Below are 10,129 nucleotides of genomic sequence, written 5' to 3' on the forward strand. Positions count from 1 at the left end.
TCAATGGACTTTTATAGAGGATATACAGATGGAACTGTCTCCTATTGGTAAGAGGAATGGAGCTTGGAGCTATACCCTTTTAAGGTTCTGAAAGTGGTGCCTACCTGGCCACCCAAGACCACAGGTTTCTCCCTAAAGATGAAGTCTCAGCTGTCTACCTGCATTTCCAGAGACTAGAGCAGGTGTGGACAACAGTCCAGAGCCATCAGTATCATGAAAATGAAATAACTTCCCAATTACCCTTGTCTGTCAGGATGCTCTCTCTTAGTATTAGAAAACTGCTCTCTTTCATTACTATCTGTTCTCCCTGGACACAAAAAAATATGAAGTCATACAGGAGCTTAGGAATAAGCTTCAAGAAGTAAAAAAGAAGGTGAAAGAAAGAGTTTAGTACTATGAATGGTAAATGAGACATTAATATTTGGTTTAAACTTTTTAAAATATTACAAGTGATACAAGGTTACTAAAATGGGACCAGATATAGTCTAAGGAGACTCAGAGTTCAAAATTAAGAAAATGTGTGCACTTATAAGACTAGATTAAGATTTATTCTCATTAACCTTCAGGGAAATACACACACACACACACACACACACACACGATAAGACTAGATTAAGATTTATTCTCATTAACCTTTAGGGAAATACACACACACACAAAAAAAGTTAGTATAACTATATGTATACATACACCGGAATAACAAAAACTTAAAAACTGAAAATACCAAGTGTTTGCAAGGATGTGGAGTAACTGGAACATTTATATACTGCTGGTGAAAGTCTAATTGGAACAACTATTTTGGAATGTTTTTTGTTGATACTAAAACTGAACCTTTTCATACCTTATGACCCAGCAACTTCAATCCTAAGAACATACTCAACAGAAATTAATACATACATGTGTATACTCAAAGTCATGTACCTGAATGTTAATAGCCACATTATTTGATGTAAGTAAAAAATGGAAGCAACTAAAAAAATCCATCAGCAATATAGTGATAAGTACTTGTGGAGATTATTTGAACAACAATAATAAATGCAAAAAAAGATTTCTACATTCAGCAACATATATTAAATCTCACAAATATAACACAGAGCAAAAGCCACAAGTAAAATGTATAATTTCAGTTATATAAAATTTAAAATCTGGCAAAACTAATCTATGGTATGCAAAATCAGGAGAAGTGTTTCTTTGAGGTAAACAGTAGGAATAGTGACTAGACAGGGGCTTAAACGAACCTCGACAGTGCAGGTAATGTTTTATATCTTGATTTGGATTATTGTTATATGGGCATGTTCACTTTGTGATAATTAACCAATCTATATATTTTGACTATTGTATGTATGCATATTATACTTCAGTAAAAAGTTTATTTGAAAAAATATAAACACACACATCTAATAAAGCACATTATGGTCACATTAATTAAAATAAGTGATAATGAGAAAATCTTTAAAGCAACCAGAGAAAAAACATCTATTGCACACAGAGGAACACAGATTAAATTTATGTATATATTGTCTTTGTCTTGCACTGTTTCTGATGAGATGTCTTCAGGTATACATATACAAGACAAAGACAATAAGACAACAAACATTTAAAGAAAAAAAATGTGCTAATGAAAAATTGTCAAATTAGAATTCTATAAACAATAAAATTTACATTCAAAGATGAAGTTTCAATAGAGTGGTTTTTTTTACAACAAAAAAACTGAAAGAGTAATCACTAGCAGACCTGCATCATAAGAAATATTAAAGAATGTCTTCAGAGTGAAAGAAAATGATATCAGATGGAAACTTGAATCTATGCTAGGGAATAAAGAACCTCAGAAATGATAAATATGTGGATAATTATGAAACTATTTTTCTTATATTTTTTAATTTCTTCAAAAGATAATTGGCTAAAATAATAATAATATATTATGAAAATAAAATATTGATGTAGAATGTTGGACAATAGCACTGTTGTGATCTAAATATGTGTCCCCCAAAAATTCATATGTTGAAATTCTAACTGAAAAAATGATAGTATTAGGAAATAAGGCCTTTGGGAGGTAATCAGGTCATGAGAATGGAGCCCTCATTAATGGGTTTAGTAATCTTATAAGAGATTCCACTGATGCTCCCTAGTCTCTTCAACCATGTGAGGATACAACAGGGATCTGTAACCCTCACCCAGCTAAGCTGATACTCTGATCTCGGAATCCAGAACTGTCAGCAATAAATTTCTGCTGTTTATAAACTACCCAGTCTGTGGTATTTTGTTATAGCAGCCCAAAGAGACAAAGACAAGCACAAAAAATGGGAGGAGGATTGGAAGTGCAGGAAGTCCTCACTTTGTATGATCATGTAAGACTGTAAAATAACCATGCAAGCTGGAACCATGCAAAGTGAGTTTTCTAATCAATGGGAAAAATTACAATTGTTGTGTAACCTTTAAAACATTATCAAAACATCTGAAACTCTCTTAATGTCAGTTATACAAATGTACAGAAAAATTTTAAAAACCCTAAAACTAATATTTATTTAGTCTGCTATAATTTAAAACAATAGAAACATTGAGAATTAAAGTGATTTGTTTGCAAAGAAAACATCAAGAGTAGTTTGAACAGTGCTTACCATCTTCTCAAAGTATAACTTACAATTGCATCTTTTCTATTAGAAAATTGTTAATCTCTTGTATGAGTCTGCATCAGCTTCCAACATTTTAATTTTTGTGTTTTTCATATTGTGAAATACCTTCAAGTTTTCCTTTAATGTGAAGTTTTTTGCTGACATCACTTTTTAAGGCACACCTTCATCCTTTTTTCAACAACCTCATTTCTCATGTACATCAATACACTCACTTTCATTAAGTTTCTCTCAAAGGGTAGTGATGTCAACATTTCCATGGTCAGTTATTGCTTCAATAACTCCATTTACGTCCTATTTGAATTCTGCATGTTATTTTTACAGTTCAATACGATATATTGTATGCATATTACTCATTGTTTCTTCCTACAATGATGCCTGAATGTTTTCAATTACAGTCTTTAAGTAATCTTTCTTCTAAATTCAGCTAAAGAAATTGTGTGATCTTCAGTTCTAGCATCAATAGCCTATGGAAATGTTCATCTAAAATAGTAGGCTTAAAAGTTGAGATAACAATAGCCTATGGAAAAGTTCATCTAAAATAGTAGGCTTAAAAGTTGAGATAATTCCTTGGTCTATTAGGTAGATTAAAGATTATGTGTATGTTAGTAAAAAGTAAATTATCGTATTTTCCTGCAAGTCTCCAAATGAATAAAGGTGACCTGAACCGTTATCCAACAATAGTAGTACTTTAATAGTTAAATTGTACAGGCTTATAACTGGGAGATGAGAAGTTGACAGAACTACACATTTTGTTTTTTTGTGTATGAAAGAAATAACTAATGCACAAAGACTAATTAATCATCAACAGACTTTGAAGGAAACAATGTTACTGTTCACTAGTCATGATGCACATCTGTTAATTATGTACTGATTTGCATACTAAAGACTAGTATCAAAGTTTGTACTTTGTATAATTACTCCTAGTTAATAGGTTGTGGTAACTGAAATTTGAACTGTGTTGGTGGGAAAATGGGGTTATCTCAGTAAACCATGATAACTAAAATTCATGCATATCAGGACCATGAAAAGTAAGGACTGCTTGTGTACTGTTCAAAGGCTTTCACATAATTCGTGAAGTGGTATAATATTACTTGAAAATAAACTACAAAGAATTAAAGAGACATATTGTAAAACTCTGATCAATCACTAAAAAAAAAGGTGCAACTAATAAGCCAATAGTTATGATAAAATGTAACACTAAAAAAAAATAAAATAAAAATAAAAATAACTCAATCCAAAAGAAAAGAGGAGAAAAGCAACCAACAATAGATGGGAAAGTAGAAAACAAATAGCAAATAGTAGACTTAAAGCCAAATCTGTTGATAATTATATTAAATGTAAATGAGTTAAACAGCCTCGTTAAAAAATAGATAATTGAATTAGATAAAAATGCAAGAACCTATGATATGCTGTTTACAGTAAACTCATTTTAAATATTAGAGATAAGATAAAAAGGTAAAAATAGATGTACAATGTAAATACTAATAATAAAAAAGGAATGGTATTATTAATATCGAAAAGTAGACTTTATGAAAAGAAATATTACAATGACAAAAAATAAAATTTTACAATGAAAAAGATTCAGCTCATCAAAAAGATAATGATACTAAATATGTATGCAATTATACAGCTTCAAAATACATGAAGCGAAACCAATAGAATTGAAAGGAAAAATAGAGACTTCAACATTCCTCTTTTAATAGAAGTAAGCTGAAAATCAGTAATAATAATAAACACTCATAATGTTATCAAATAACTTGAGCAATTATCACAATATACATTTTTTTCAATTACACTGGTAAATTCACCAAGATGAGCCATACGCTGACACTTAAATATCAATAAATTTAAAAGAATTGCTTTCATGCAGTTAATTCTCTGACTGGAATTAAATTAAAAATTAAAAAACTATTTAAAAATTTCTAAATATTTGAAAAAAAGCAACACAGTTCTAAATAACCCATGAGGCAGGACAAAATTACAAGAAAAGCTAGAAAATATTTTTTAACCTAAGGATAATAAAATCACAATATACCAAAATTTGTGAAATGCAGCAAAACATATCATGCCTGACATGATATGTATATTTAGATATTTATATTATAAAATAAAGGTCTAAAATCAACTATCTAAGCAATCAAAAAAAGGAACAAATTAAACTCAAAGTAAGTAAAAGAAAGAAAAAGGAAAAATAATATGGAAGATAAAAACAACAGAGAAAAATCAATGAAACCAAAAGGTGTTCTTTTAAAAGGTCAATAAAATTTCAAACCTTTAGTCACCAATCAAGGAAAAAAAAGAAAAAGAAAGCACAGTTATGAAATCAAGAATAAAAGATAGGACATCATCGCAGATGATATAGACTTTAAAGAGTTAATAAGAGAATATTATGAACAATTTTATGATAATAAATTTCACAAATTAGATGATAGAGAAAAATTTCTTAAGACAATAAATGAAACATGAGCAAAACTTAGACAGTACCAAAAGGAATATCCAAATGGCCAATCACCACATGAAAAGATTCTCCATATAATTAATTATCAGGGATATACATATTTAAGCCATGATGAGATTCAACTTCACACCCACTAGAATAATTAAAATTATAAAGACAAAATATCAAGTTTTAGTGAAGATGTGGAACAATTAGAAAACTCATACTTGGTAGGTGGTAGAGCGAAGTGGTATAACTATTTTGGAAAACAGTTGGATAGCTTCTTACAAAGTTAAAAATACCATATATCCCAGCAATTTCCTTCCTTAGTCATTTATCCAAGAAAATAAAAACATCTTTACAAAGAAGACCAGTACAAGAATGTTCAAATCAGCTATATTCCTAACAGCTAATAACTGGACACAACCCGAGTGTCCAACAACTGATGAATCGTACATCTGCTATTCAGCAATAAAAGAAACAATAAGATAAAATAAAAAGGAACAAATTGTTGATGCATGCCACAACTTGGATAAATCTCAAAACCTTATGCGGAGCAAAAGAAGCCAAACACAAAAGAGTCATATTGTATGAGTCCAAATATATTAATTCTAGAATAGGCAAAACTACTTGTACTAACATAAAAATAGTCACTGGTTGCCTGGGAATAAAGGGATTAATTTAAAAGAATACGGGAAACATTTGTGGGGACAGGAAATGTTCTATAACTTGATTGTGGCAGTGGTTACCCAGGTAGATGCATTTGTTGAAACTCATTGAGCATTACTCTTAAAATGGATGTGTTTTAATTTATGTAAATTATACTTCAGTAAAATTGACAGTAAAAAAGCACTTAAAACTAAGCACATGCATCCTCAGAATTCTACATAACTTTTGTAAATTCCTACATAGTATATTTAGTTCCAATAAATACTGTTTCAACATTACCCCCTGTAGAAATTCTAACCTTAACTTTTTAAAAATTAAGACCATAAATGTATGGAAATGTGAATTATATATATATGCACATTCATTGCACACTGTTGATGCTCTGTACTGTTTGTTCAGCTGGGCTACAGCATTCTCAAGGACACCAGCGATGTGGCCTAAAAGCAGGAAGAAATACATCACAGGAGGGGTCTGTACATCCTGCCACCTACCCAACATCAACACATTTGTTATTTATATTATACGTAGTATCCCATGATATATATCCCCATAATCCCTGAAATACCTCAATATTTTGAATATGCCTTGGGTTAAAGGAAAAGAAACTATAACATGCAGTTTAGAAACAATGATATTTGATGGGAAAACTTTAATATAGTATCATCAAAGTTGAACTCCACAAAAGCTGAGGGATTTTCCTATTGCCTTAGGGAGGAGAGAGCGTCCCACCATCACTTCCTCTCATTTATTTCTAGAGAAATATCGCTAACATCTTTCTGGACACAAAGAGAAGACTAAAGAGCTTTGATTCAATGCCTCTGATGTGCTATGTGACTTCGGGGTAGTTATGAATCTTCTCTGTGCCTTCATTTTTATCTTCAAATTAAAGCATTGGACTATATGATCTCAAAGAATATTTCCATCTGAAAAATTCTATCTAGGGCTTATTTTAAATTTTCTTTAAGTATCAATCTACTAAAAAAAGATTTATTGTTGATCTTAAATATCTCTTCAATTAATACAGTCATTTCGAAATGCTGATAAGGTGTCAATGAGTTTGACACATACCCTTGTCATGAATTTTAAATGTACTTCCCACTGTGGATTTCTATAGACTTTATAGTCTGTACTAAGTCTAGCTCTTCTTTTATATCTTTCCACTGATTAGTCTGAAAGCTACTAAAATATAGAGCTGTGTCAAAAATCTTTATTGTCATCTATAATGCTTTGAAAGTCCTGTCTGCCCTGGAAGGGTTTAATATTAATTATTAAATTGAGTAAGATGGAAAGTTACTCTCCAAAAACGTATAGCAAACTGATGTAAAAAAAAAAAAGGTAAGAATAATAAGTCCACCAAGTTTTCTTTTTTACCATTTAATTCCACATTTCATTCAACAAATGTATTGAATGATGTTTTCGATACTAAGCATCAAAAAGTGTTTACAGTTCTATCAAAGTTTTCACTGTAAAAGGTATAAAAGAAATATAAGTATGGCATTAGAATTAGAATCCTCAATATCTTGAATATGTTTTAGGTTAAATGAAAAGAAGATGACATGATATTTGATGGGAAAACTAAAAAGGAAATCATTACATTGACCATAATTACTTTGAAAATTCAAGTGGTGTGTGGGTCATAATTCTTTTCACCAAGATGAAAGATAGTTGTAAACTCTATTTGGTGATTTAAAACAAAGAACTGTTGGAGATCAACCAGAGAAGAACTGCTTTAAGTTTAAAACTATTCATACTCCATTTTTTCTTACAGCTCTTCTCTATGTTTACTCTCATTCAAGAAGGAGAAATGAGTGTGGCTTGTTTTATTGTTTTCTTTTCTCTTTTTGTTTCTGTTTTCCTCAATCAGGTAAGCAGTCAAATAACAGTTAACCCTGAGGCATGGCCCTGTGTGATATGGCTCCACGATAATCACAAAGTTTAGAAAAGATGTTTGTCATAGAAAATTGTGTTTGTTCATTGGACTACAGAACACATTTTTAATAAGAAATTGAATTTTCTCACTTAGGCTGTAAATCAATTCACCAGCTCTGTTGCGACTAACCCACACTCTGTCAACAAACTCACCAACTTTGTGCTAATTAATTTGTCCCAATCTTTCTTCATAAGAAATATTTTAAATCAAATTTTATCCCTGCAGAGCTGCTTGAAATAAAGGTTGCCTGGGGTTAATTCTGATTCAAACAAAATAAAAAGCTTTTTTTTTTTCCGTCTATATAAAGGCAGACCCTTAATTTTTGTGATTGGGTCCATATTTGAAATTATTCTTCTAAAGTAAATAAAGGTACCTCCTTTGGGTGATTTTATTTTTTATTATTTTTTGTTACTTATTATCATTTATGCCTACAGCACCTGGTCTTCCGAGGTGGTCTCCCATCCAAGTACTAACCAGGCCCGACTCTGCTTAGCTTCCGAGATCCGACATTGAGCTTGTTCAGGGTGACATGGCCATAGACCAAGGATTGTGGCTCTACTGGGATGTGAACCCAGGACCTTCTGTGTGTAAACTAGATGTGCTAACCACTATACTATGGAACCACGTCTGGGCGATTTTATTAATAACAATATTTTTACCTTGACATCTTCAAAGTGCTTCCAAATTCATTATCTCATTTGACTTCTATAATCATATTGTGAGCTAAGTGCATCTCAATTTTCATAATGTAGAACTGAGACAGAAAGGGGTTAGTAACTTGCTGAAGTTTGTATAACTTGCAAGTTAGGAACTACCAACCAGGTCTTCCCTGTTCCGAATCTCATTCTGAAACTGCTTCCAAATCCAAAGAGACTAAGTATTGCATGCTGATAATCGATACAGTCAGAACTGCCCACCCTAGCACGTTAATTCCCCCTGAGTGTCAGACTCTAACCTTGGGTCTCCCTTTTTGTCCACCTTACCTGGACTCTTCCCAGGCAGCCAAGCAAAATGGAAGAAAATTATATAAAGGAATCATCATTCCCCATTTTCTGGTCCACATTCATTCAGTAAATATCCATTGAGCATCTACCATATCTGGCCAATTTCTAGCAGCTACTGACATAGCTATTAGCAGGACAGACAAAATTCTTAGAACTCTGCAAGAGTAGTATTTGATTCTTGTTTCTCTACTATTTTATTTTATTTTATTTGTCTTCTATTGTAAGCCTCTGAAATCCTTTTTGTAGTTGAAATAAAGATACAATTTGAGATTCTTATCATATATTGACTTGTTTCTCCTGCATATTTATACTAATCATAGTGAATATTTGTCTCTTTTTGTTTTTATTTGGGGTGGAAGAGTAGTTCCTGTTATACTGCTTTTCTCCTTTCCTAGCAGTGCCCTGATTTAAGCTCCTTCATTTTATTAGGTTGACTCCTTGGAAAGTAAATCCAGAAACGTGCTTTACATTGGAATCCAAAAGGGTTTCCCCTTCTAGCTCCAGCGAAGCCCATAGGCAGGCATGTGACCTCTTTTTCACAGCTTGGATTCTTGATCCAGCGATACCAAGATGGCAGTGTCACAGGATATTAATCACAGTAACAGGAAGCCGACCTGACTTCCTGCTCAGAGACAAATGCCAGGGTTCCTGCTTACTGAGATCCTTTAATTCTGTGAATTTCCAAGGCTCATTTTCCAGCCTCCAGCTGATTCTTTGAGTCTTACTCCCGCCCCTATCATCAATCTTTCCAATAAATTCCCCTTTCCTTTGGTGTTATTTTCAAATGTTTGAAGCTGAAGAGTGATAAGTGAAACTCTAGTTATAACGGGGCCCTACTCATACTTATGTTCCCCACTAAATAGAAAGCTTCACGCTCCACAAAGATGGGGTCCAATCTCCCTTAATCAGCACTGGATACTCTGAATCTAGTGTGCAGTAAGTGCTCAATAAATGTGTGTGAAAAGAAAAAGGAAAGCAGGTAGGAAGAAGGGAGAAAGAGGAGGGGAAGGGATAAACACAAAGTCTTGGAAATTAATTCCATGTGACCATTTCTGATAAAAAAAATGCCAAGTTAAAAAAAGAATGATCACTGGAGAATCACCACATTTCTGCTTAGGCCCATGTTATCCTTTAAAAGAACAGAGAAATTATAGTCCATATATTTTATGTGAGAAAGAAAATTACAATCTAAAAGAAATTCAAATAAATATATGGAAACATACACTTAGACACCCAAATTAGAAAAGTTGGTAAATATAAATGAAATGAAAGATCAGGCAAAGAAATCAAGAAGTAGATTATAACTTAGAAAGTAAACCAGAATAAAAGAATCGAGTTATTTTAAATTTAGCTGAAGAACATAGATAGAGATGGAAATCTATAGGATTCTGGCTTTTCTATTTACATCGCTTTGATTGACAGTACAGGGTTTAAAAGAGGTAAGGACAGTTGGAAG

At 32.2% G+C, this 10,129-nt stretch overlaps 1 pseudogene; it reads right to left on the reverse strand.

The window, feature by feature from the left end:
• Window positions 1–8,094: 8,094 nt before the first annotated feature.
• LOC112483459 lies at window positions 8,095–8,210 on the reverse strand (annotated as a pseudogene).
• Between the last annotated feature and the right edge of the window lie 1,919 nt (window positions 8,211–10,129).

Source organism: Pteropus alecto, unplaced genomic scaffold (assembly GCF_000325575.1).
Source record: "Pteropus alecto unplaced genomic scaffold, ASM32557v1 scaffold24, whole genome shotgun sequence".
NCBI classification, from domain to species: Eukaryota; Metazoa; Chordata; class Mammalia; order Chiroptera; family Pteropodidae; genus Pteropus; species Pteropus alecto.